The following is a 27,791-nucleotide window of genomic DNA, read 5'->3' as shown; positions in this document are numbered from 1 at the left end:
TGTAGGTAGCTTGAGAGTATAGTTCAAGGTTTTCTCCTTTCTGCATATGATTCATAGTTATCTAAATACCATCAATAAGATGATAAGTTAAGGAACAAGGAGATTTATAAATCAATGCAGAGAAAGAGGACCTTGGGTCGATGATGAGCCCTTGTGGTGTGCGAGGCAGGGCTGGTGAATGTAGCTCTGGAAGTCTGAGGTCTAAGGCTAAGGGTGTCTCCTGTGCACCTCCTGAGCCTAGGGATGGGTGTTTGCAGGAGTCGGGAGTGTTACTCTTGTTCATTGTGTTCTTGGTCATTGCACTGAGGAAATTTCAATGTTTTTTTCTTACATTCAAAAAACCCTTTATTATAAAAAGAACAAAGCCAAATAATAAATCAGAATAAAACTAATCAAAACAGAGTAGCGAAAATTATACAGGACTTAAAAACAGGATCATAAGGCATCAACAACAGTAACATAAGATATCTTGTGATTTTCATAATGGTCCACTCCATCAGACATAATAAAATCAAACAAAATAAAACAGTGTAAGACCAAACAAAACAAAACAATGAAAACAATACAGGACTTCAAAACAAAATAATAGGAAATTAACAATGGTACCATAATGCCCTTTATTGTTTTCAAAATAGCCATCTAGACAATCAGCTATAGATATGTAAAATTAACCAAGATGTTTCCATTTATTTTTGTAACTGACTTAATGGCAGAACCATTACACAAATATATAAATAAAGATAAAGGAGTGGTGTTTGCCAGCTTTGAAAATAAATTGGTGAGTAGAACTATTATTAATATATTTAAACACACCAAAGACCACTTATAAATAAATCGTTCAAAGGTATTCTATACAATAATGACCAGAGTGCATGGTACAGTCAAAGAGCCCAATGTTCAATGTTGTTTGTTTTCTCAAGAAAAAAAAATATAGTCACAATTTGTTTCTTATTTGCATGACTAGTGAAAGGAAAGAGCAAATACACGAGTGGAACAGGTACAGGGATAAATGGGCAGGCGTCACTTTTTCTAATCGTCTGCTTTGTCCTCCAGGATGGGTGCCGCCCTGCTCACCAAAGCATTTCCCGGCCAGGAGCTCTGTGGCTGCCTCTGTATTGGGAGCGTGGAGACCGATGTGAGTGAAGACAATGCTCTTAGCTTGTGTTGGGCAGTTTTTGAAAGAGGCTTACTGTCTGGGTGGAAGCATAAATGATCTAAGAATGTCAGCCATGCTTCACTCACAAATAAGAAACGGTCCTGAAACACCGCTGTTTTGTATTTTGGTTGAAAGCCTACTCAGTATGACAAAATGGCTTATAGTTAGCTCAAATTATACCCAAGGATAATATTCATTTTACATGCCTCTTCATGTTTGAGTTTCTAATGAAATTAATGGTCCATAATATCATGTAAAACTAAGAAAACAAGGGAAAGCCAATTCTGGACCAGTAATGACCACTGGTGGCCATCATGGCTGATGGTTATACCTCTGGAAGTCTGAGGTCCAACACTGTAAGACATCTTGTATGTAACTTGTCGTCCTGCGGGTAGGTGTTAAGGATACTTAAGGGGGTTCTTGGTCTTTCGGTTTAAGAAGTTGCAATCTACTTTTCCAACTTTATTAATAGAAGCATTATACCAGATAGAGCATGAGGTATTATATAATTATAAAGATACAAGATAGGATAGGATACCTGGAAGTATGTAATTTGTATATTTAAAATCACCTAAATCATTAAAAGACAAAAACCTCAAATGTGTAAACTATAAGGACTGTGTCCTTGTTAACACCATGTACTAAATGTTCAATGTTTTCTTTCTTCAAAAGTTATAATTTACTTCCTACTGAAATGATTAATGAAATGAAATTAGAGATGCAAGGATAAATGAACAGAGACTGAATTTTTTATACTCTTTTCTGTTTGTACTCTCAGAATGGAAAGTCCCACCCTTCTTCCCACCTTATGTGTTCTGTGTTACCCTGCGTATGTTTAAGACCATGGCTACCAATGTGAGTACACAGATAGTGTGTTGGCTTGGGTTGTTTTGTTTTTTGGGGGCATGGTTTTTATATTGTGCTCACTGGGTTGGTAGAAGCATTACATATAACCCAAGAATGCTGTCTTAGTCACTTTTCATACAGCTAGCACAATATACCCAATGGAGGAAAAGTTTATCTGAGATTTCAGTGCACTGTCAGCAGGTATCCAAGGGGCACTGCAGAGGAGGAAGAGTTTATGGTAGTGCAGGAAAGAGGCAACAAAGCAGCGAGAAGGGAAGGAAGCCTTCCTTTCCCTTTTCATCCCTCCCAGGCTGCAATCCTATTGGTTGATCCCTCCCACAGCCAGGGTGGGGCTTCCCATTATCCACACCCAGAACAGTGCTCACTGATCATTGGACAAATCCAATCATTATACCCTGAATCCATGTCACACACCCTAAATCTACCTACCTCTGGAAAGCCCCATCTCTGAGGGTATGAGGCTTTGGGGAGACACCTGGATAGAAGCCACTAGAAACATCCATCACGGCTCAATGATAAGAGTAGCATGATTATAACTTTGTCCTAATTCATTAATATTTGTACAGTTAATAGGAAGGGAAAGAGAAGTACTCAGTGTGGTCAAAGATCCTGCATATGTCTTAAAAGTGTAATTAAGGATTTGTTTGTTAGATGTTTCTGATTCATAATATTCTACATATTATTAGTAAAACAATTTTTTATAAGCAAACCTAGAAATTAACAAAAGGAGTTCTAGTTTTGGATCCCTAAAGTCCACTGAGAGTGTGTCAGGGAGGTGATTACAGATCTGATAGGCTGAGGTCCAGAACAGTGTGAGACGTTCCTGCATACCTTTTTTCCTAGGGGTATGTTTGAGAAAGAGGACTTACTTTTTTCTTTGAGTTCATACATTTGCATTCTACTTTGATAGTTATATTAGAAAAAGGAAAAATTTGAGGCATGTGCCAAAGAGGAAAACAATATGAAGGCAAAAAATACTAATACTGTTCTTTTTTAAGTACAGAAGTTTCTTAGGAAATAAATGCATCAGAGTCTACATCTTTTGAAAGCTCTGTGCACTGAACATTAAGTGCTTAAATCCTTATTCTAGTCAGAAACAGATTCAGCGTTTGTTTCTTAAGAAGGAAATAACACAGGTAAACATTGAAATGAATCGCAAAAATAAAAGTGGCAGTCCAAGAATAAATGATGGGCATCATATCAGCCCTGCTATAACCTGGTGTACTCTGTATCCCCAGAATGGGTGCCTCCGAGCTGACACAGGTGTTCTTTCCTGCTCATGAAGTCTGAGGTTCCTGGTGTTTGGACCGTGGAGACCGATGTGAGTATTAAGTTATTATCTTCACTTGGGTGGAGTTTAAGGGTATTCAAGGTAGTAATGTACAATGTCAACCATGGCTCAAGGAGAAATACTAAATGGTCCTGAAAACCCTTTGTCAAAAATTAGCAGCCATGAACGACATCTTGTTGGGAAAAATCCTGCCAATATCAATAGTATCCCTAAGGACTTGTCATTAGCATTTTGTGATTCCTGGTTGTAAACTGAGTAGTGAAATGAACAGGAAGTTAATATGGAGCCCAGTAGGGACCAGGAGGCCTTGGATCGATGATGACCACTGGTGGCGTACGCGTCCCGGACGGTGACTGACTGTGGTAGTCTGAGGTCCAGTGCCGGAAGAAACCTGGTGCGCACATTCAAATCCCAGAAGTAGGTGCTAGGGATACTCAAGGGCGTTCTTGGGTTTTGTCAATGTATTTTTGGAATTGGATGAAATGTATCAATAAGTAGTAAAAAAATTGGCCAATCATGAAAATAAATTTTGGGGAAGAAACAACATTAGTATATGAGTGTACAGCCCATTAAGCAAAACAAAACAAAACAAAAAAAACCCCAAAAAACAAACTCAGAGTCATAGCACTCTTGCTCGATGGTGGCAATGCACTACAAATGATCCCTTAAGTCCCTCCTTGGGTCAGATTCCAAGTGGTCTGTGTTTTTCCTCCAAAAATGCATATTGTTAAAATTTATTTCCTTCAAAAATGACCAATGGAATGAGGAAAGAATGCAAGAGTACATGGCCAGCATGCCAAGTTTTGCTATCTTTTGTGCTTTGTCCTCTCAGAATGGATGCTGCTGCACCAACAGAAGAATTCTTCCCTCTCCGCAAGGTCTGCGTCTCCCTCTGTGTGATTCTTGTGAGCATAGTAAAAACTTTCATCCTGTCTTCGGTGTTTTTTAAAAGGTGTTCTCTTTGCTGGTTAAAGTATTGTATATAATCCAATAAATCCTACTGTGGTCCAAGGAAAAATGTAAAATGGCCATGAAATACTGTATTTATTAACCAATGCTTATAAAATTAAGAGTAAGGTGAAAGATATACAAATATGGTCAAAATCCTGTAGGTATTTTACAGGGTACCTGATTTTCATTAGGGATTATTATTAATTTTATTATTAATGTTTATCAATTTTTATATTCTTTTGCTCCCAATTTCTTGGGATTTCTTGATGTCTGATTATTATTAGCGAGTCAAATAGAAATTAAAGGTTAAGGGGGAGGCCAGCTTTGGATCAGCAGGAATGGCTGGTGACCAGTGAGCCACGGATGGTGCTGCAGGTCTGGAGGTCTGAGATCCAAGCTATCAGGCATCTCCTGTGCACCTCGCCATCCTAGGGGGAGGTGTTAGTAGTTGAGGATGTTTTAGTTTTCGTGTTCATGAAGTCTTTTTTTTTTTTGGTTTTTTTTTTTTTTTTTTTTTTTTTTGGTCTTTTTCATTTTTATTGGTACCAGGGATCGAACTCATGACTGCCTGCTTGCAAGGCAGGTGCTTATGCCGCTGAGCTAAACCCCCAGCCCCCGTGTTCATGAAGTCTTTTTCAACCTTTTTATTTTAGTACTGTGAATCGAACTTACAACCTCCCACTTGACTGGCAGACACTGGTAACTTTTTTAATTGTGTTAGTGCTTGGGAAATTGTTAAGGTTAGACCCATGCTTAGTGATGCTTATTAAGAAGACAAATATCACCATTTTATTAGTGAGTCATGACCAATGAGATGAAGGGGAGATGGGAGAGTCACCAGTTTTCCCAGAGTTTCCCTTTGTACTGAGTGGATGCTTCCAAAATGATTTTAACATTTTATTTTTCTTAGTCATGAAGCCTATGGTGTCCTGTATTGGGCTGTAGGAGGGAGGGTCAAAGAAATCAATATTTTGAGTACAGCCAGAGGTTTTCATTTTTGTTTGTGTATTTTTGAAAGGATGTTCATTTTGTCAATAAAAATATTAAATAGACACAAGAACATCCAGAAATGCTCTCGGCTCCCATGGATGCAGTCAAAGCTCTGGTCTTGCTTTGATCAGTTTGTGTAGGGTACTCACTGAAATAGTTAAGAAGTTCTTTAATGAGGAATGATATAGACAGTATAAATAGAGTTCTCATTGTGAATCAGAGCAAATACATTGTTGTTCATTGTAATGGAAAGTGAATACCCAGCGCCCCACATTCATGCACACTGAAGGCACTAAGGGAAAGGTCAAATAGATGGAGCCGTAAAGAATGTCTCAGCTCTGTGAACATCTGCTCTGCTTTGTACTCCTTAGGGCTGGCAAACCTTAGGTCACTAATCACGTGGCTGTCATCATCAGGAACACCAAGATTGCCCGGCTGAGGTTGCCTGTAGACCAGTGTGAGTACCTCTCAAATTCTTTGGTTTGAGGTGTTTGCTTATGGTCTTCTGTATAATATTCAAACGTTCTTAAGTATAGTGAAAGTGAGCCAACCCTGTTCCACAGGTAAACGCGAACTCCACAGGCACCATTATGTGGGGCTGTAGATACTTGCACCCATAAAGAGGTGTAGTCAAAGAGGACAATGATTGCAAAGACAGATAATGGAGATGCGTAGGGATGTTACCTTTGAGTTTTTGTGATTGATAGATATTTGTTTCTATTATTATTATTAGTGAATGGAGAATCATTAATAGACAATGTAGATATTTATAAGAGGTTACCAAACAGAGGCGAGTGGCCAGAGGTGCTGAGCATGTCCCTGGCGGTCCTTCCCAGGGGCGATCTAGTCTAATTGCCCTATTGTAAAGATTCTATAGGCAGAGCTCAGGGACTCTGCTCTTGTCTTTGTTCATGGATTTAAAAAAAGATATTAAAATAGCAGTGGCAGGGTAAAGAAACACACGTATATACATATGAATAAAAATAAAGAGAATGATATATGGTCAGTGGCTAAAATATAAATTAATATTATGTAAATTAAAATTGAGAGATTCTCCGTGCATCAAGTGTGTTACCTCTTGAACTCAGGATGATGTAGACAATGACAGTGGTACTGCTCTGAGTCAGGGGCAAGTTTGGTATCTGTCATAAGAAGATGAAATGAAATATAATAAAGTAATAAATACTTAAATACTAATAAATAAGTGATACAAATACGCATCAGTGCAAAGACTGTCTCGGGTTTTAACAAATCGTTTTCTCTGTTTTCCACTCTCTAGAATGTGTGCATCCAACCAATTTAAACATTGTGCTGGATCCATGTGAGACCAGAGTGAGTAAGAGTCCAATTCCTTGTTTTGGGCAATTTGCTTCACAATATTCCTGTCATTATTAAAACTTGTTAACCCTAATGAGTTAACTGTGGCCCAAGGATGAATGTAATATGAAAAATCATGCTGATTACTGGATAATGAGGAACATTGGGTTTAGATAATCAAAGGTTAAACTGTGGTGGCAATTCAGATATATTATTCTTGGGGTTCCACTCAAGTTTCATTTTATTATCAATGATTAAATAATGAATTCAATAAAAATGAAGAAAGCATGATGACAGGAGGCTCAAACATGGATCAGTGATGACCACCGGTGGCATGTGAGTGACAGGTGATGACTATGTGTCTGGAACTCTGAGGTCCAAGAAGAAAGGAATGTGGGCTTTGCCTCTGCTGGATGGCAAGAGCGCTCAGTGCTGTCTTTTTGTACGTGGCTTTGTACTTCACAGACCACACACATCCCTGCCGACCTCGCCGCTGGAGAGCTCCCCGCTGCCCCTGAGTGCACAAGTGTGGAGACCGACTCGAATCGCTTGTTTGTTTGGGCTATCACAGACTGTTGTCTTAACCAGGCCGACCATGGCACAGCGAGAGAGAGGTGTGAGTCCGACGTGAGGCGTCCTGAGCCATCTCTGGTGCTGCATGCGCACACCACGTCCTTCATCTCTCCCTCCCTCCGCCCCGCCTCCCTCTGTCTCCTTCCCGTCTCCACAGTGCCTGCCTCTCCGTTTCTGATTATCTTTTATTTTGCTCTTCAGTTATGTATACATTGCATTTCTCATATAAGAGAAATACATTTTTATATCAATGAAAATGCCTGAAAAGTAGTACATACCTAGGGTGACACGGTGGATCTGTGGGTTGGTGGGGGAGCTTTGGGATCTTTCCCTTGAGATTGTACAGTTCATGGTAATTATTGCTATTCCTGAAGGGAGAGTCAGTGCAGAATTGTATGAAGAAAATAACACCGAACTTGGCACCGTTGATTCCAGTCAGTAGTGTGTTGATGATTACTAAGTATCTGGGAGCTTACTGTCTGCAGAAAAAGGAATATGGTGGATCCCCTGTACCCATTTTAAGTGATTTCATGGATTTATGCTAGAAATTTATAAAGTGCTAGTGTTCTTTTATTTTAGATTCATCAACCCTTTATTATTACTATTATTAAAAATTGATTCATGATGGAAGTATTAAATACACAATTCAGTGAATTGGAAGATACCGAGGCAGTCTTGAACAACAAAGCAAAGAACAGTATGCTAGTAACAGAAGCTGAACGTTAATCTCATTAAGAAATAAATAGCTCAAGGGGTTACCTCTGACTGATAATCACAGACACCGAGAAGTAAGAGGCAGTTATATTGCTGTGGGTCAATCATTTCACGATTCACTCTGTTAAGCCAAGCATATTCTAGGAAAAATTAATAAATCCCTAAATGACTGGATAAATGAGATGTGGGAGGCAGGGATGAGGAGGGCGAAGTGTCAGTGCTAAAATCAGCTTGGTTCCTCCTCAGAGTGTGTGCGGGGGCCTTGATTTACAGCACTGCTTCTACAGCTGCAAGACATAAGATTGCCTTCATGCATTCCGGTAGCCATTGTTGACCCTCTTGAAGTTTGCTTTTAAGTCATGTGCCTTGTTCATCCTTCTGTTTTGATTGACTCTGTTCTGTTTTGTGTCATTTGGTTTTATTCTCTTCAAATATATGGATGCATAAGAGATCAGTACGAGTTAACCGTTGAGGTTCTTGTGTTTTTAATTTCTTTTTCAGGCACGTGATGGGCGTGGTGGAACTCTCCTATAACTCCAGCATTCTGGAAGGCTGAGGCAGGAGGTTTCCTCACGGTGAGTCTCACCTGGGCGGTGTAGGGACTGAGTGAGACCTTGTCCTAAAATTCAGAAAGGGCTGGGAATGTAGCTCACTTATAAGGTGCTGGGTTCAACTCTCAGGACCAAAATCAAACCAAGCAAAAGTATCATTGTATTTTATTTTTCAAAAGCTCTTATTAAGTTGAGTTGCACAGTATGGTTACCTTCACCGTGGGGAGCGGGTACACGTGCAAACTCATCTTTTTTGCTCTTTATTCCCGGCCCACTGGCCTCCGTCTCTGTCCCCTTCTCTTGTGCAGAGAGATCTGTCTCCCAGCTTCCTGCCGCCTGTCTTTTATTTTGTGCCTTAATGTGTTTATAATTGGGTTTCTTCTATAAGAGAAGCTGTGTGATATGGAAGCTTACGTGTCTGATTTGTTTCTCGTAACATTGTGATCTGAAGGTGCATTCATTTCCTACCTATCACAGAAATTTATCCTCCTTTATTTTAAACTGGAATATAATCAGTGAAGGCCAACCGTGGGCCAATCTTAAAAATGAGATTCATATAATTTATGATGGCTAATTTATATACGTAACCCTGAGGTCAATTAGAAACGAAATTTCATTCCTGTGGGGACATAATTTAATCAACACATGTTAGAGACACTAAAATTCTTTGCTTGCATTTTGTGACTTTTGGATATTTATTTTTTCTTGTTAGTGAATTGGTGATTTAAATAATGCCCAAATGTAGACACAAACCCAGAACAGGAGAGTCCTATGCAGACCTACATTGAGGGCTGGTGATTTAAGAGTTAGAAATAATGAATATTCATGTTCAGAATTTTTTTAATGATATCTATTGAATGCAATACACTATGCTTGCTTTTCAAGAGCTGTAAAATTGAGGTGCACGCCAGCCCAAGAATGTGAGGTCCTACATGGAAAGAAATAGTTTATTTTTCACACTCTTAGACTAATTATACGCATGTATATTACATACACATATCTAACTTTATTTCATGACATTGATTGCCTTTTTGTAAGTTAATTTTTGTATGAATAACTCAAATTATGACTAAATGAAGAAGAAAAATATAACTAAGAATGGACTGTTATTTATAGTGTTGCCTTTAGGAAAAAAAAGTTCTCAGATTTTACTAGTTTTATTAATACCAGATTGGCAGATATTAAAAACAGCATTTCTGTTCTGTATTTATGAGATTATTAATATTTAGTTCAGTTGCCAGTCAGAATGTAAATATGGTTAGTTTCTTGAGAAAGAATGCATGGTTGGACAAATTAGTTCCTTTGCTCATGAATTATTAACTCATTCACACCAGTCATGAATTCGTTAATAAATAAGGTCAAGACTGACCATTCCCACGGATGCCTCATGAAGCAGCAATGCGACCAATCTGCCTCTGTCAGAGGACGTCTGCTTGTAGGGACTATAAAGGTTGTTGTGTTTGGGAGAAGCCACCAGGCCCACCTGCAGTCAGCTGTTTCTCTTACTGATGGCGGCAGACTGAAGAATGTTCATTCTTTATGTAAAATTAATAATTTAAGTAATACAATAAATCAAAGTAGAGTTAGTCCTAAGAACAGAATTCTTCCTGCTCCATGTCTGCCATGCCTCTAATTATATTCCTTTCATAGTCAAAGCCACAGAACCCACCCATTGACTGTCTTTTCTTTTTCCTGTGATTTCGTCCTTCCTGGAGTGAGGCCCACGCTGCCGGACCCGCCTGCCCTACTGTGGTGGTGTGCTGGTTAAGAGGTGAGCGGCCCACACGCAGTATTCCTGCATGGGTTGTGTGTCTTATGCATCGTGTTCACAGCCTGGTCAGTGGTGTGTAAAGGGCTCTGCCCCTTAGTGAAACAGGAAAATGTGGATGATGAGAATTTTTGATAAACTAAGGATTAGAATAACATAACGCTGGACATCCTTGGACAACTCTGAAACATGACGCACGGCCCAGGCCATCTGAGTTATTTCACAGGTGGTTAATATCCCACTTTACCCCTCTTCATACTTCACAGAAACATCCCATGCTGTTAAATAAAATAGCTTGGTCTGTTAATTGCACAGGAAAGAAGCATATTGGAGATAAATTGCTGTTAGCACCTAGTTGGGCGGAGCCGTGCGCTAAGTGTTGCATCTTAATTGGGCGTATAATTTAAATGAGAACGACTCACGCACAGCTGATGATGGAAATGCAGTGAAATCTGCGCTAAAGTGTCATCCATTCCATTGTACCCCTTTCCAGAGTCCATTACAAAGGAAGAGGCAGTCTATTATCTCGCTTGGTAATTAGCACATTGACAGATAATAGGAATATTTAAAACCCTTACTGTGGGCTTCGCTGGGTTGCACATGAGTATTAATTTGATCCTAAGAGAGCCGGTAAACATAAATATCATGAATGAGTGTCTAAAAAGCTGTTAAAGGATGGTCTCTTTAGGACCATATTTATTGGGACAAGATGATTACTTCATGACACAAACACTGTTGTCCATGACTAAAAACAGATCACACCTGTGGCCCCACCCCAGCCAGCATGCACTTTGGTGTGTAACTGCCCAGTGGCTTTATTTCACATGCCTGTGAGTGTTTTTCTGCTTTACTTTTTAGGAAATTAGAAACAGTTCTATGAGCCGGGTGTGGTGGCATGCATCTGTAATCCCAGAACTTGGAAGGCTGAGGCAGGAGGATTGTTGTGAGTTCAAGACCAGCCTGGGCTACAAAGTGAGCTGAAGGCCAGCCTGAACTGCACAGTGAGATTCTATCACAAAAAGACCAAAAAAGAAAAAAATAAAGAAAGACACAGTTATATATGAATATTCAAATCAAATCCCACATAAGGAAAGGAGAGCCACTTAAGCATGCACCAGGGCTGAGGTTGTGCTTTGAAGCAGGGATTATGAATTAATTAATCTACTGTAGTACAGTGGACTTTTCGACTCAGTTTCATAGCTGTATATTGTTCAAATATAGTTTATTTTCTTGGTTACATAATATTTTTTTTTCTCTTAATGATCACACATTTTGACAGTGCAGTACTTGAATAGATGTTTAACATTTGTAATGGTCAAGTGGGCGGAATTAGTATTTCCTTCCCTTTAAAACCTAATGTTTTATGTGGGAATTTAGCAAACTTCTCTCTTTTAGTGCTTTATAAATTGAACTATGAGCTTAACACAGCAGCTCCCTTACAGGGACACGGGACCCTAGAACTTAGTTTTCCTGTCCAGTTAGGCTTTGGTTCCTGTAATTCAACCTACATGTTTGGCTGAAGTTTTATCCTCCACTGACAGATATTCACTCTCTTCCCCTGTGACATTACCCTCCAGGCTTCCACGTGTGACTTAGGGCGTGCGGTGCTGTCCACGCTGCTGTGTTGCCCGGCTCATGTCGCAGTTTAGAGCAGTTTAGATTCTGAATTTAGCAGTGAATTGGTGATTGTCCGCCAACCAAAACACCAGCCGAACCAATTCAACAAACCAAAGAAATCAAAGGAAGAAGGACCAAGCGCAAATCAGTAAGAAAATAATTCTGACTCTATATTGTGATTACTTATTTCTGCACGCTTGAAATGCATTTAAAGAGGAGATTTGATGTGTTAAATCCTGGGGAACGAGCCCCTGCGGATTCATTAATAATGTGGTGTCTGCTCACCGGATTGGGGTCCGCTCCTGCATGATGATTCCAGTATTACAATGAACCAGTGAAAATGTCAGTAAACGATCAATAGAAAGAAAAGCATGCAACCAGACCAATTATCAAAAGACGTTAGGACAAGAAATTTTGTGAACAGGAATCATAAAACCAGTTTTATGATTTGAAAAATATATAGGGCACCGTGATTCAGAATTAAGCATGTAATCTTCAAAGGTTTTTAAAATTCTCTGTTAGGTCGCCCCTCAGTGTTCCTTAAGAGACAGAGGCTCGATCTGCTTTTATTATGCAGGAGGAGCTTGTAGTCCCAACCCAAGGCCTGTTCCCTGTATGAGAGTTAGGGTGGGTCCTGTTCCACACAGAAAGAATATTCTGATGCTAGGAGCAAAGGCCAGGGAAGGACCATGATGCAAAAAGATGCGATCTGAACCGTGGTTTATAAGTAAAGCACCATGACCTGCTGAGGCCCATTGCAAGCTGGGATGTGTGTGTTTACTTCTGTGGAAATGAGCCTTTAGACAGATTTTAGTGATATTAAAGGATTATGTCTTGAGTCCTTGGTGCTTCATAGATTTTGATTTTATTATTAAAAGTCAATAAATGAAAGAATAAATAAATACAGCAGTGTATAAAGATGAAGAGTGAAGCATATCCAAGCATAACAGTACGTGGTACAGCAAGAGTTTTTATTACTGTGATTTGAGCCCCGGGCGTTCACTAAGTAAGCGCAGATCCGAGGGGATGTGAGTCAGTGGCAGGGCAGACACGCCGATCAACAGCCTGCTCTGGGTTCAGGTGCTTCATAGAAAAAGAAAAAAACTCGCAGCACGAAATGATAAACACCTCAGTGCCTCCCAGCATGGAATTGGAAGGCGTGGGCTAATGACAACAGTGTCTCAATACCCTGCCACCTGCAATGTTAGCGCCCCCCAAAATAAATTCCTGGAGCCGACGGACACTTGGCCGTGGTAAAGCATGGAGACCTCCTGTGTGATAAGGCAGCTCTTTACATCAGCGGCTCATTTGAGCATATTCACTGTGTTGTTATTGATAAGAAATGTGTAACCCCAAGATTGATTAATGATAGGTATGGTGCTGAGTGGATGCTCATAGACAGTTATTATGGATTCTTACAGGCATTGTTGATTGTATTTTGCAATTCACATGAATTTATTATCACCAATCAATTGAAAATTCAACATATCAATTAATCTCAAAATGAATTAAGAAAAAGGTCAAATCCTGACCAATCAGTCATAATTACTGTTAGCCAGGAAGACACGGATGATTGAAAACACATGTCTGAAACTGAGTAAGCAACGGGAAGAGATCCACTCTGTTATCTGCACAGAAAATCATCCTGTAGGAACACCTGGTATACACACATTGGACTTGGGGCTCACAAATTTTAGTTGTATTGTTACAAAAAAATCAGTGACCAGTGTTGCACATGTTAATAGAGTCAAAGAGAATGAAGCATTGTCCAGTTAGAAACCATGAGGTGAGGCAAGAAACGCTGTAAATGTAATTTGGAAAAACTAACATTGCTTGTAAGTTAATCTGGGGAGTTGCTCTTTAGCAACGTACCATACAGGTAGTGAGTAATAATAGTGAATGTTATTGTTATTGGTTTGTTTGTTTTTATAAGAAGAAATATTGAGGCTTTCCCAATTTTATTGCTCTGGGCTAGTTTTTAAGTTTGGGTTCTCTATTAAGAAAAACATGTATTGAGAGAACTGAATAAGTAAGTTTTAAAAGGAGGACTCTAAACGCACATGGACTCCAGCCTCTGTTGCTGGGCGGTTTTGTGACCCTGGAGTGCATGTCCTTGAAACCGGAGGCCGCCTCTGTGGGCACAGGCCCCTGGGAGGTTGAAGGCCAGCGCAACTGGAGCCAGATTTCCCAGCTCAGTTTAGGCAATTTGCTTGGGGCCGCTCACTGTTACTGACAAGTGTCCAGTATAATCAAGAAGATTAATTGAAGTTCAGTGACCAACACAAAAGGCATTATAGAGATTAATGAATGTGAGGAGACAAGATAATGAAGACAGTGATTTGAGATGATTTCCAGATGCAGAACAAAAATGCCAAGGTGCCGTCAGGGTTTTATGAATCATAGGCTGTAAAATTATTGAATTTAATAACAAATCCATGAATTAGTAGAATAACAAATTCAAGAATGAATAAAAAGACAATATAGAAGTAATTATTTAGAAAAGGGCCAGTCCTGGGTCAGTGATGACCTCTGGTGGCCTGAAATCGTGGACAGTGAATATATGTCTACAGCTCCGAGGTCCACCATGAAAGAAATCGGGCCCATTCCTTCCTTTCAAATGAACCCACAGACAGGTTTTAGAAATATAGAATGCATTTCTTTTGTTTTTGTGTGTGTGTGTTGATTCTACTTTTAACTGGATCAATGCAAAACTTAATAATCCTATAAAAACACATCAGAAGGCTGGGACAAGTCCTCTTATAAAGTGTGGAGTCCAGGAAGGTATTAATGTGTGTATGAAAAGCAGTCACGTCCGAAGAGAGACAAAGGCTGCGGGTGTCTCAGCTCTGGCCACTAACGTCACAGTACCAGCTAAAGTGTAAGCGTGCCAAGGTCTCCGTTAGAGGGACGTCGCTGTTACTCACTGTAACTGTGAGGTCAGCGTGCTGAGACGGGAGAGCCCGGTGCCTCGGTGCGGGCAGGCAGAAGGCAGGTTCTGGAGAGAAGGCCTCACTGCCGTTGTGTCTTTCCTGCCCTGTGACTCAGAACGGCCCTGGCGTGCAGACCTGAGGTGCAGGGGACCCCCATGCTCAGCTGCTCTGCCTGCGCTGCTGGGAAGGCGCCAGTGAGTTGCTCGGGTGAGTACCGGGCCTCTGGGGTGACCGTGTGGTGTGCTTATGAGCGTCTATTGTATCACTGCAGTGTGCGATGGGATCAGAGATGGCTGACGGGGTCCCAGGCATCAACAGGCGGTTAACCTGAAGGAGTTCCCATGTGCAGCACTGGAGAGTGAACCTTCACACATAGCTTCATCCCGGCACCTTATTATTACTGTTAATGTTCTTCTTCTTATTATTATTTTTACGACAGTGTCTGTGTCACTAAATTACCCGAATGGGCCCGAACTTGCAATCCTCCTGCCTCAGCCACCCAGAATGCTGAGATTACAAGTGTCTATCCACATTTCTGGGTAGAAATGCTGTATGACATTGATAATGTGTATATGAAGCATATAATAATGACCCAGATATACCAAAGTTGGCATGATTTTATGTCCAAATTAGAATTCGCAAGCTGGGCACGCTGGAGCACACTTATAATCCTGCCACCGAGGGGTCTGAAGCAGGAGGACTGTGTGAGTTTTAGGCCAGCCTGAACTAGGTGGTGAGACCCTGTTTCAAAAAAAACAAATGAAAGATACAACCCTCTTTTAATTTTGTAACTAAGGCTTATAATTAATTAGTGAATTACTGAGCTAATCAATTGAGAATGTGGAAGCCACTGTGGAAAGACAGGACTAATGAGGGCCCCTGATGATTAACCTGCGGTGCGTGAGCCACCAGGGAGGGACGCGTGTCTGGGACTCTTAGAGCTTCGCAGGTGAAATCTGTTCTGTTCTCTACTTTGAACTGATCCTAGTAGACAGGTATTAGTGATATAAAAAGTGACTTTTATGTGTGTGTTCATTTGCATGCTCACTATAATTGAATTAATGGAATATCGTATGTCTCTTCATAAAGAATTGCCTAATTCTAACATAAGTGGTGAGGCAAGATAGTATTGTGGAGTGAGAGTGTCGACAGCCCAATGGAAATACCTGTGCCCGCGATGTAAAATGCTTGGCTGAGGGTGATTAGACAGTGGGATTAATATAGACGTTCAATATCGATGTCCAAGAAACTTCTAAGTAGTTTTTTTCCTTACAAGTAAAGAAATAGGCTCCACACAGTGAATTCCTAAGTGACCAACAAGAGAAAAGGAAGGATACAATGTTAGACAGAAACCAAGGAGAAGTGTCTCGGGTTTTTAATGATTTAATATGCTTTGTAAAGCCGGACTAGGGGCTTTGGAGCCGAGTTCTCTTATGATCTGGAGCTCTTAGCTACATCTTTGTGTGAGGAACGTGAACCCCAATGTGAGCCATAATCAGAGTCATGTTTTGACTGTTTCAAAGGCATTTGCTGCATTTTTTCAAGTATAAATTTAAGCAAACAAGATGAAAACACCAATGTGAAATATCTGATTGGTATTAAGTAAATATTACTTTAATACCAACATGTGAAACACAGAGCTCAGTTCATACAAGAAATTTGGACTCTGTGGAAGTGATTTTTGGGGCTGATTTTAGTAATATTTGACATTCTTTGTATTTTTAGATCCAAGTGTATTTCATTTTCCATCAACCCATAAACATAGTTGGTAATGGAGGAAGACAGTCAGTCAGGATGGATAATACTGGCTGGTGACATCTGAGTTGTACTTGATGAGTGCCAGGTGTTGGAGGAACTAAGGTCCCCCCAAACTGGCCGCCTGCCCCCTGGAAGGATCCCAATGAACCACCTCAGGATATAGAATTATCTTGTATGTGAGTTTAATTTGATGAAAAGGAAACTATTATTGTAAGAGAATATAGCTAAGATAAATGTTTTATAAAGGAAAAGAAATAAGGGGGAGAAATTTATTACTAAAATAAGGAGAAAGTGATAAGGAGGAGATGGATTCGTCCCAAAGGAGTAGATACTTAGTTGGTCTCGTGGGTTGAGCCTGGGATACAGAGAGCACAGTGAGTGACAGGTGACCGTGTGGCTGGGCAGTGCCCGTTTTGGGTTTTCGTGAAGTGCAGATATTAAAAAGAATCCCTAGGACCCAGTGGTGATAGAGGCAGACAGCATGAGTCTCTGGGTGGAGCCCTTCAGTGTCTGGATGACTTTTGCTTTGTCCTCTTTAATGGCTTCACCCCAGACTTCAAGGCGTCACTCTGCCAGTGCACGCCGCCACCACCCTCAGTCACAATCGAACCCCCTGTCCCCCCTTCTGTGTTTCCTTGGGAGAATGACCAGCACTACTGACATTTTTAATTAATGAAGATGGACTGAGGAGAACTCTTGTCGTGCCTTGGGTGATGAGTTTAGAGGAGCCTCTGTCCCTTTGAAAGTGTGCAGCATAATTACATAAGGCCACTTGTCATCAGTGTGCAGTTGGCAGCAAGATAAATCTCTTCGCTAAGTGACGCATAATCAAAAGCCAAGGATAATAAATGCACAGGGATATTTGCTGTGAGCGCCATTCTGAACACAGGCGACAGAGAGCAGTATTCTTCCTGGGTGTCTGGGAATCACAGACTTTGAGAAGGATTGTCAGTGATTTAAGGACAGTTAATACACAGTGTGGAAATGGAGGAAGGGAACTGGACCTCTCCTGGACCAACAGTGACGTCTGATTCCCCACGTGTCTCACACTGAATGATCCGTGCTTGAATCTCTGAGTCTAGCACAGAGGGCAGGTGGAGGAGCCAGGGGAGGACATGTCTCATCTCCTCTTCCTCTCTGCTTGTGCTCCTCAGAATGCATGCACCCCAGAGGGCAGGACAGTTGTTTTCTTTTTTTTTTTTTTTTTTTCTCCTTTTCATCGGTACCGGGGATCGAACTCACGACTGCCTGCTTGCAAGGCAGGCGCTTATGCCGCTGAGCTAAATCCCCAGCCCTGACAGTTGTGTTCTTCCAGGGTTGCTGACTGTGGTGACGTCTGTGCCTCAGACCGCAGGACAGAGCAGGGTGAGTGGTGGCGAAAGCTCTTGATGTGTGGAAGCTCATTCACTGCCTTACTGTGGTGTGAAAGCTGGTCACGTTGGGCAGGTATAACTGTGACCAGTGTGGACGTGGTCACAAGGAGGGTGTGGGAGCTGCGGTCAGTTACTGAGGGAGGTGCCCAGCGAGTAGAGGGCGATGCCCATAGGCAAGAGCACCGAGGCTGTCTCAGGGACATCGCAGTGACAGGCTTGAGATTATCCTGAGCGCCCTGGCGACGGAGCCACCACATGGTGCGGCCAGGGAAAGTGCAGAGCGGACCAGCGCTGGATGCATGATGACCACCTGTGGGGTATGAGTCTGATGCGATGAATACCTGTCCTGGAACTCTGAGATCCAGCCCCGGAGGCCTGGTCCTGCTTGACGTTCCTGTGTCCCGTGTCCTTCTTACAAATGAATTCATAAAACCAGTGGCTCCGTAGACCCAGAAACCAGGAGTAGCCAAAGGGTGAAGCATTGTCCATTTATACATGTTGTTGGTGAGCAATTCTGTTAATATTTATTGCCAACACTGAGATATGAAATGTGTGACCTGCAGCCCTTGGCTAAGAATCCTGCGTGCTGTGCAGAGAGGATAGGGGTGGGCTGAGGCTTGAGGTCATGCGTCCATTTCCAAGGACATTGAGGCAGAAAGTTACGTAGGCACTTGGAATAATAGTGCCTGCATGAAAGGTAGCACGGCACAGGTCAGGGAGGAAAGCATTTGCATCCTCTGCTCTGCTCTGTGCTCCTCAGAATGGACACCCCCTGCAAACCCCCACATCCCACCCTGGTCTCCTGCATGTGGCCGCCTCTTGGGATTATCCTGTGGACCCTTCCTGTGAGTAAAGGCAGTGTTCTCATCTGCATCTTTGCTTTTTAAAAAGTGTTTACTACAATATGAAACACCACTGAGGAATTCCACATATCCTAGTGACAGTGCCAGATAAAGAAAGCACTGTGGTGATTGTTACATATAAAAGTCCTTTTGTAGCTGGTTGTTTGTGCATTATGCTTCTAAGTTGGGAGTCACGTGATTTATTCTAGTAATTACTTAATTAGTGTACAAATGTCAATTGCAATATAGGAGGACCAATCTTGGTACAGTGGTGACAGCCAGTGCCACATATCTGGAGCTCCAAAGACCAACGTAACTGGAACCTTGTTCAGTTCCCCTTTGTTTTAAAGAATTCCAATGGACTATATCAGGAGGAAGAGTGGTTTTGTCGTTGAGCTTTCATTAGATGAGTGAAAAACTATTATTGTTAAGGAGTCAAGGCTAGGATAAATCAAAAACATACACATAAAAGGAGATGACAAGGAAAAATACTTGTTCTTCCTAAATAGCTGGTAAAGAAACTAAGTTAGAATATAAAAGGAGTAGACAGTAAACTGATCCAGTGTATTTCCCCTTGACCTAAAGATAGTATAGAGAATGACAGGTGACACCGTGTTTGGTCCATTGCAAATCTGAACTTTATCATGTTGCCTAGATAACCTGAATTTTTCAAAGCCTAAAAGCCTTCAAGGGAAGCCATATGGTGGATGATAAGACCAGTGTAAGTCACAGGCAAAATTCCTGTCCTCATTCCATATTTCCTTATAGGAATAGGCAACAGTGTTGAAAATCAAATTCAATCATGGCTAACCTTTAACTAAGGACAAGTCTTCTGTTGGCTTGGGTGGTGAGGTTAGGGGAGCTCCTTGTCTCTTTTCAAAGTGTACAATGTAATCACATAAAAGCAACACTAATGGATATAAAGTTGGCATTAAGATAAATCTTTAAATAAATGTCACTTATGTGAAAAGTTAAACATAATGCAAGATATATATTGCTGTGAGCGACATTCTGGATATATGAGACAGGCCTCAGTGTTCTTACTGGGTGTCTGAGAATCACAGACTTTAAGAAGGACTGTCAGTGATTTAAGGACAGTTAATAGACAATGTGGAAACAGACCTTTCCACATTGCGGCCTTTCCTGGACCACGGATGATGTCTGCTGGCTAATGAGTCTTTCACACTGAATAATCTGTGCCTGAAACCCTGAGTTCGGCACAGAGGGCAGGTGGAGGAGCCAGGGGAGGACGTGTCTCATCTCTTCCTCTCTGCTTGTGCTCCTCAGAATGCAAATACTCCAGCTGACAGGACAGTTGTGTTCTTCCAGGGTTGCCATCCATGGTGACATCTGTGCCTCAGACCGCAGGACAGAGCAGGGTGAGTGGTGGCGAGAGCTCTTGATGTGTGGAAGCTCATTCACTGCCTTACTGTGGTGTGAAAGCTGGTCACGTTGGGCAGGTATAACTGTGACCAGTGTGGACGTGGTCACAAGGAGGGTGTGGGAGCTGCCGTTAGTTACTGAGGGAGGTGCCCAGCGAGGAGAGGGCGATGCCCATAGGCAGGAGCACCGAGGCTGTCTCAGGGACATCGCAGTGACAGGCTTGAGATTATCCTGAGCGCCTTGGCGACGGAGCCACCACATGGTGCGGCCAGGGAAAGTGCAGAGCGGACCAGCGCTGGATGCATGATGACCACCTGTGGGGTATGAGTCTGATGCGATGAATACCTGTCCTGGAACTCTGAGATCCAGCCCCGGAGGCCTGGTCCTGCTTGACGTTCCTGTGTCCCGTGTCCTTCTTACAAATGAATTCATAAAACCAGTGGCTCCGTAGACCCAGAAACCCAGGATCATAGTATGTCTATAAAATTATGGAATGAAGCGAGAACTTAATTCAGTAAAAACTAAAACATGCCATGTGTGAGTGGCAGCCCTTTGGCTAGGAATCGTGCATGCTGGGTACAGAGGGCAGTGATGGGCGGTGGGTTCAAGGTCATGTGTCCGTTTTAGAGGACAATGAAACGAAAATACTCAAAGCAATGAGTTCCTACATGAATGCCTGCATGAAAGATAGCAAGGCTCAGGTCAGGGAGGAAAGCACCATTTGTCCTCTGTCCTGTGCTCTGTACTCCTCAGATGGACGCTCCTAGAGGCCCACACGTCCCACCCTGCTTGCCAGCCCATTGCTGTTCTGGCTTAGAGCTTGGAGAGTGGTGAGTAAACATCAATCTCATTGTCTGTGTTGTTGCTGCTGTTTTGAAAAATACCTACTGCATTGTTAAATGCCATCAGAGCTACACAATGGTTATGGTGACCGCTACATATAATTTGCCCTGTAGATGGGCCTCAGGAATGTTATTTACACTTTTCCTGTCTTTTTTGATTTAATTAATTTATTAATTATTAATTTATTAACCAGTGCACCAATTGTGGAGGAAGGAGACAAGTCTTGGACCAATGATGACATCTACTGTCTTGTGATTCATGTACCATGAACACCCTGGGACTGGAACTCTGAGGTCCAACACAAAGAGAATCCTTTCCTGCCCATTTGGGACATAGTGGATAGCCTTTGAGATATAGATGGATCTTATTTTTGATTTTTTTTATTGATGAATTTAAAAATATTACTGTAAAACAGTAACAGAATGAATAATATATAACAATACAGAGATGAAAAAGGTGAAGAACTTTTTGTAGGTGTCAGATCCTTAAAAATATGTATTACCAACTAGTAGGCAAGACATTTATCAAGTTTATCAGATCTTGGATGAAAGATGACCTAGACAGATAGATAATAGATAGCTATTGCTCCATGTCACTTGTAAGTCTAAAAATTTTTAAGTATTATATAATAAATATTATAATAACTCATTAAAGCCTAAAAGACAATGCCAGTGCACAGTACCTATATGGATCACTGGAGAGACTCCTGTGTGTTTATTCCCCACCCAGATTGGTCCTCTCCAGCTCAGAGCTGTCGTGAGACCCCCCTCGAGCCCAGGCTTTGTGGGACACACTGTCTTCTGTCCAAGACCACGGTGAGTCAGAGCCTGAAATTATCTTCTTTGAGCAATTGATTAAAGGTATTCACAGCATTATTAGAGAGTATTCAGTGAAGTATTCATTTCTGTGCTTTTAAAATCCACTAAAAATGAAACTGACTCACAGTTTTATTAGCAATTTGGAAGGGGAAAAGAAAGGAGCTTGAAACTACATCACCAGATATTTCCTTTCTTTGGTTTTATTTTATCTGATAACATAAAATCATTAAAACGCATACATGTAATGCAAGACCTGGCTTGCTTGGACATACGTGTGCATATCTCCTGTGAGACTCTAACTAAGTTCAATGCTGGCTTCCCTGTCATCTAGCATTTCTCTGTGACTCAGACACCCAGGATTTCTTTATTTGCATCCTGAGGTGTACAGTGCCTGGTGCTCTCTGCAGCTCCCCTCGTGTGCTGCCCCTGTGGCAGGCTCTTATTCCAGCTGTCTCCTGTTACCCACTGATCAACCCATCCCTGTCTTTCCCTCTGCTGCCCCCCTCCCCCGTATCTGCTAATTGCCGCTTCCCATCTCGGTGTGTGAGATGAGCTTTTTCTATTTCATGTACGCATGAAATCGTGCTGTGCTTTTCTTTCTCTTCCTGGTTTATTTCACTTAACATAATTGTGTCCAATTCTATCCATGTTTTTGTAAATTACAAGATTTCATCCTCTTTTATGCCTGAACATTTTCAGACAGGCGTAATATGTAGAATACATGCCCAGAATAAATTAGGAACTCAACTCAGCAGCAAAAAACTAATAATAATAAGCAATATAAAAATATTGGCAACAGATCTAAATAGGCATTTCTCTAAAGAAGGTGCATGAATGGCCAGTAGGAACAGGGAATAATGTATAGCAGTAATCACCAGAGAAAGGCAAATCAGAGCCACTGTGAGGGGCCTTCTCACCCCAGTGAGAATGGTTGTTAAACCACAAAAGATGACAGACTCAGGAGCTTGTCCAGAAAGGTGACCCTATCACACCATTGGTGGGAGGGGAGTCAGTGCAGCCACTGTGTGCTCAGTGTGGAGGAGACGCCTCCAAAATTCAGATGGAACTGCGACATGGCCTATCCATTACACTAGTAGCTCCAGATGCAAAGGACTTGGTACCAGTAAATGTACCACATAGCACCCTGGTCATGGTTATCACGGTGTCTTCCTATTCATCAAGATACACAGTCAGTTTCAGTATCTTTCTGTGATGAATGGAAAAGGGAAATTTTGGAGACAGGTCCAATGGAATACTTACTCAACCATAAGGATTAAATTAATTGAAAGTAATAATGCATGTGACAGAAATATTATGAATATCAGTGAATCATGAGCTATCAAGAGACTGGTTCATGAAAGACACGGATTCAGGTGGATAAGAGGTTCTAGAGAGAATTGCTAGTCTTCTCAGGTATCATGTTTTTCGAATCATATTGTTATTTTACGTTATACTTCAAATTAAATGTAGAGATGAATGAAAACTAGAGCAATGAGCTAAGGTGGTGGCCTGGGGTCAGCTGAGCCACAGCACGATGGCTTTGCAGTAGGTCACCAAAACCAAAGCATTGTGGCCATTTCTGCATAGACGGATCTAGGAATACAGAGGAATGTTTGTATTAGTATATTTTGCTTTTTAAATTATAATTACACGGAGTAGACACATCAATCTACTCCTGAAATATTGTTCAATTACATAGATGTAAACTTAATCAAGGAGGAGTTTTACTCTGTTAACAAAATCTGTGAAGTCCACGTTGCAATAGAATTCCCTGACTGTTCTCTGTTTGGCGAAGAGACGTACACATGGGAGAAGCTTCAGGCAGCGTTTGTGTTCTGAATGTCTCAGTTTTAATTTGTAAAGATGGGAAGCATCTGTTCTCTTTCTTCTCCCTCCCACCACACTGGTCTGAGCGGATGCAGGAATTCCCATCGGTCAAGGGCGATGGAGTCCCGGCTCCCCCAGGAACCGAGAGGTGAGTGCGAGTGGTCCTGATTAGGGTATTTCATTTAGAACTCCTTGCTTTACTTCCAGTACACATAAAACAGGGTATAGTTGTATTTAGACTTTAATCACTATAAATTTGAGAGTAGGGTAAATTTTTAAATTAACTAATACATTTACAAAATCCTGAGCACAGTTAACAAATGCTATGTGTTGTCGTGAGCATTGTTCTGGATATATTTTATAGTTAGCTATGCTTGTGTTGGGTTTTGTGAATAATAAGCTTCTGCAGATATCATTAATTATTTCATAACCAGTTATCACCGTAACTCACTACAACCCATTCTGTATCTTATAAATAACAGTGAGATGGGAACTCCAGGGTTCCGGATGCTAAGTGAATGGGAACATGTTCGCTATTTTCATTTGAAAAGCATGTCCTGCATGCATGTATTGAAAGGGCGCATCCCTCACAGAAATATGTGTAACTGGGACATGCAAATCAAATGCTTACAAAGTGCTCTGGATGGAACAGTTAATGATGCTGATTTGATCCATCACACTGCAAATATATATAGCAAATTCTCACTGTACCCCATTAATTTGGATGATGTATAACAGTTGAGCAAATATTTGGAAAATAATGTTGGTTAGAAAAGGCATCAAATCAAAAGAAAGTTAGGAGTCAATGAAGGAGGCTTTCCTGGACCAGTGATGGTGTCTGTAGCTTGGGGTCCCTCCCATGGGATCATCGGAGGCGCGAGTGTCTCCGTAGAAACGTGCCATTTTTTTTGTCCACTGCTGTGCTCTGTATTCCTCAGGATGAGCTTGGCCCTGGGGACTCTGCCCTTTCCAGGCCACTGGCCAGGGGATGTCTCTGCATTACACCTGGGGACCCACGTGAGTAGTAAAGGTCTCATCATGGTGGATGTTACTTATTTAAGGTTATTCATGATATTACTTAGAAATGGGAGCTGACTACGTGAAGCACATCAAAGAAAGACAAATACAAGTTAATATGAAGTGCAACGTGGAATAATGCATGTCAGAAACACCACAGTTGTCAAAGGAGACATATTGATGTGAGCAGACACATTTATATGGAGTAGGTACAGAAGTGCTGTTTCTAGAATTTAGCTGAATAAGATGGTTTCAACTTTTTATTTGTGAATTAGTAACCTAATCCATAACAACAAAATGTAGAAAGAGTTGGACAAAAATAGGGCAGATCCTGGATGATCTTGACTGCCGGTGGTGTGTGAGAGATGATAAACAGATGTCTGGAGCTCTCTGGTCCAGCCCAGAGCAGTCCTGGTGTTCATGTGTGTCACACTGTTCCTGCAAGTCATTAACAAGTAAACCAATTGAAATTGGGTGAACCATTGTCTAATTATAAAAATTCTTAGTGAAGCAAGAGATTCAGTATCCACTGAATACTGATAGAAAGCTGAATTCCCAGGACAAGTAAATGGTACCTGATTGCTGGCTCTTTGCATAAAAAACCTCATACCCTGCGTGCAGGTAGACAGCCGTACCTGGCTCCATGTGATAGAGTTTGTTTCTCAGCACCACATAATAAGAGCCCTGGAAACAGTGATTGCTTAAGTGAACCACTAAATGAAAGATTGTATGCAAAGGTCAGGGAAGAAGGTGTCATGTTATATCCTTGCTCTGTCCTCCTCAGAGTGGACGCCCCACGGAGGACCTCCCCCATTCCTTCCTGGTCACCAGCCCTTCGCTGCTTCTGTGGATTGTAGGTCACACAACAGTGAGTAAACATCGACCTTATCATTCGTGTTGTGGTTACTTTTTAAAAGATATTTACTATATTATTAAATATTGAATGCTATCAATGACACCCAAACATGTTCATCTTAATATCAGAGTAATGGAAACTTTGCAATACTTTCTTACTATGTGATTACATTTATATGTAGGTAAACATATACTACATAAATGTAACGTAACACATGGAGGACAGCACTGAGCAGAGTAGCCTTGACCAGTGTGTCTGTACCTGGATTAGGTGGATGTTAGGGCATCATCTGTTTTCCATGTCTTTTGTGATTTGTGTGATTCATTGATTAATCAGTGCATCAATTCAGATGGCTATAGAAGAGGGACCCAGCACTGGATCAGTGGTGACAAATGGACGCGTGTGAGTCATCTGTGAGGTGTGTCTCGTCACTGGAACTCCTGTGTCCAGCACTAAGGGAATCCTGCCCATCCCTGAGTGCTCTGGGCCCCTGTGCACAGATGTCCACATATGCAGAGATGTTGTTTTTGTTATCTGTGTCCTTGAATTTTAAAATGTTACACTAATGTTATATGTTGTTACCCAGTATACAACAGAAGTTAAGACAGTGAGAGACTGTTTATCACACAAATGTGGCCTAAGTGTGAATCCTCTGTTATCTTAATGGTATAAATTAATAGCTTACTCAAAACAAATGCAGCAATAAATTAAATTAGGGCAAACAGTGGCCTAACAATAATGGCTGGTGTCATATGGACCCTTCACAATGAATAAAAAATTTATGCACTTACATGTGGTCACAAAAGTAATGTGACCCTAGGCAGGTAATTATGGCACACGCCTATCATCCCAGCCCTAGTTTGGCTGAGGTAGGAGTATAGAGAATGCCAAGCTAGGTAGTGAGTTCAAAACCAGCTTCAGTGAAATAGTAAGACCATAGCTCAAAACAAAAACAAAAACAAAAATGCAAAACAAAAGCCAAACCTGAAAAAGTAATGTACTCCATTTTTTTAGTGGAATTATGTATTTAGAAATATATAATTATTATATTAGTATATTTAGAAATAGGCAAGGATTTTGGCTTTCACCTTAGTGTTGGTACGTCTTGCTTCTTTATAATTCACAAAGTATTATTTAATTACAAAAATACACGAGGATTTAAGGAATGCTATTAATAAAGCCCAGTTTGCAATGTTTCATGATTGGGTTTTCTTTGGATGAGGACGACAAAGGTAGTATTTTTGGTTTCTCATGAAAAAAGTATATTTACTCCCAAGTGTAATGTGAAATTGAGACTTAATGGAATAAGGGCCCTGGGTTTTCTTTTCTTTTTTACTCTCTTTTCTCTTGTTTGGTCCTAGCGCAGCGCCCCTTTGAGGTGATGAAGAATTTCCAAGGTCTCCGCTCACGGCCGCATGTCTCGTAGGAGCCTGGAGGTCAGCATGAGTCTACTCACGGTGCCCATCTTGGTTTGGGTGGTCCTGGGGAAATTCATCCTAGGAAGAATAAAACACACAGTGTCAGCGTGGGGCATGTGAGGACATTGAAATTAATGAGACTGTGAGCATCATCCCCGATGTTCTTTTGGAGCATTTCTGAATCTGAAGCCTTAAACAATGTTAGTGATTTATTGGATTCATCAATGCAAATATAGATAAGAGTGGAGACAAATGGGCCTTTCCTGGGGCAGTTACGAAATATTTGTCCATAGAGGAATCTAACATGCTGAATAAAATGTGCCTGTAATTTTGAGGTAGAGCATCAGAGGTCCCCAGGTGACCAAGGCATCTTTTACAGTACCCGTTCCATCCCTGGCTCTGCTCTGTGCTTCTCACAATGACACTTCCGCCCGCATCAGGAGAGGACAGTTTCCTCACTGTGTTAGAACCCGGGACCAGCGTGAGTAGTGTCGGCTTTTGTCACGGCTTAGTTGAATTGTTTAAGGATATCTGCTACATTACTGAAAAGCGTGATGTACAGTCCCTTGAAGGTATTATAACCAGTTATTGTTAACAGTATGTGAACTGCATCTGTGAGATCTCAGGATAGGTATTAGAGAAGATACGTTGTTTAGAGTGGTTGTTTGTAAAGATGTCGAACTTGCACATCATTCCTGACAGTTCTCTCATTCAGAGAATTTTCTGTAATTAATCAGTGAATTGATAAACAAGGTAGAAAGAAAAGGAGAACCAGTGGGCAATCTTGGGCCGAGTTAGCAGCCATGAATGTGCCCCTGGAACTCCGCAGTGCAGCCCCAGCAGCCCTAGTGTGGATCCGTGTGTGTCGTTCTCTGCGTATAATTTCATCAGTGAAAAATTAATCCGTAAGTGTGGAAACCAGGCCAGATAA

At 41.4% G+C, this 27,791-nt stretch overlaps 1 long non-coding RNA gene, 9 other non-coding genes and 1 pseudogene across 10 annotated transcripts in view; all 11 read left to right on the top strand.

The window, feature by feature from the left end:
- Window positions 1–27,791, top strand: part of LOC111754908 (uncharacterized) — a 164,869-nt gene that overhangs the window by 59,719 nt on the left and 77,359 nt on the right. The window contains exons 12-27 of the long non-coding RNA XR_010044870.1: window positions 1,054–1,135; window positions 1,935–2,011; window positions 3,262–3,344; window positions 4,147–4,192; window positions 5,627–5,712; window positions 6,535–6,587; window positions 7,038–7,186; window positions 8,361–11,943; window positions 14,841–14,932; window positions 17,799–17,848; window positions 18,617–18,701; window positions 19,986–20,077; window positions 20,835–20,911; window positions 21,654–25,454; window positions 26,804–26,878; window positions 27,240–27,341. This is a non-coding gene — a long non-coding RNA (uncharacterized LOC111754908). The remainder of the gene's footprint in view (window positions 1–1,053; window positions 1,136–1,934; window positions 2,012–3,261; window positions 3,345–4,146; window positions 4,193–5,626; window positions 5,713–6,534; window positions 6,588–7,037; window positions 7,187–8,360; window positions 11,944–14,840; window positions 14,933–17,798; window positions 17,849–18,616; window positions 18,702–19,985; window positions 20,078–20,834; window positions 20,912–21,653; window positions 25,455–26,803; window positions 26,879–27,239; window positions 27,342–27,791) is intronic.
- On the top strand, window positions 134–205 carry LOC111754919 (small nucleolar RNA SNORD113/SNORD114 family). Its single transcript, XR_002789587.1, has one exon. It is a non-coding gene; the product is annotated as a small nucleolar RNA SNORD113/SNORD114 family (small nucleolar RNA).
- Window positions 1,442–1,508, top strand: LOC111754914 (small nucleolar RNA SNORD113/SNORD114 family; annotated as a pseudogene).
- Window positions 3,623–3,692, top strand: LOC111754918 (small nucleolar RNA SNORD113/SNORD114 family). The gene has a single exon (XR_002789586.1). It is a non-coding gene; the product is annotated as a small nucleolar RNA SNORD113/SNORD114 family (small nucleolar RNA).
- On the top strand, window positions 6,882–6,953 carry LOC111754938 (small nucleolar RNA SNORD113/SNORD114 family). The gene has a single exon (XR_002789605.1). It is a non-coding gene; the product is annotated as a small nucleolar RNA SNORD113/SNORD114 family (small nucleolar RNA).
- LOC111754924 (small nucleolar RNA SNORD113/SNORD114 family) lies at window positions 14,308–14,378 on the top strand. Its single transcript, XR_002789593.1, has one exon. It is a non-coding gene; the product is annotated as a small nucleolar RNA SNORD113/SNORD114 family (small nucleolar RNA).
- Window positions 18,149–18,221, top strand: LOC111754916 (small nucleolar RNA SNORD113/SNORD114 family). Its single transcript, XR_002789584.1, has one exon. It is a non-coding gene; the product is annotated as a small nucleolar RNA SNORD113/SNORD114 family (small nucleolar RNA).
- LOC111754926 (small nucleolar RNA SNORD113/SNORD114 family) lies at window positions 19,843–19,917 on the top strand. The gene has a single exon (XR_002789595.1). It is a non-coding gene; the product is annotated as a small nucleolar RNA SNORD113/SNORD114 family (small nucleolar RNA).
- Window positions 20,378–20,450, top strand: LOC111754917 (small nucleolar RNA SNORD113/SNORD114 family). The gene has a single exon (XR_002789585.1). It is a non-coding gene; the product is annotated as a small nucleolar RNA SNORD113/SNORD114 family (small nucleolar RNA).
- Window positions 21,149–21,223, top strand: LOC111754939 (small nucleolar RNA SNORD113/SNORD114 family). The gene has a single exon (XR_002789606.1). It is a non-coding gene; the product is annotated as a small nucleolar RNA SNORD113/SNORD114 family (small nucleolar RNA).
- LOC111754932 (small nucleolar RNA SNORD113/SNORD114 family) lies at window positions 25,818–25,892 on the top strand. The gene has a single exon (XR_002789599.1). It is a non-coding gene; the product is annotated as a small nucleolar RNA SNORD113/SNORD114 family (small nucleolar RNA).

The sequence above is a fragment of the Cavia porcellus genome, unplaced genomic scaffold (assembly GCF_034190915.1).
Source record: "Cavia porcellus strain 051 isolate PalLab524CR breed Dunkin Hartley unplaced genomic scaffold, mCavPor4.1 scaffold_31, whole genome shotgun sequence".
NCBI lineage: Eukaryota > Metazoa > Chordata > Mammalia > Rodentia > Caviidae > Cavia > Cavia porcellus.
Note: the sequence above shows the minus strand (reverse complement) of the source record. Positions and strands in the feature narration are given on the sequence as shown.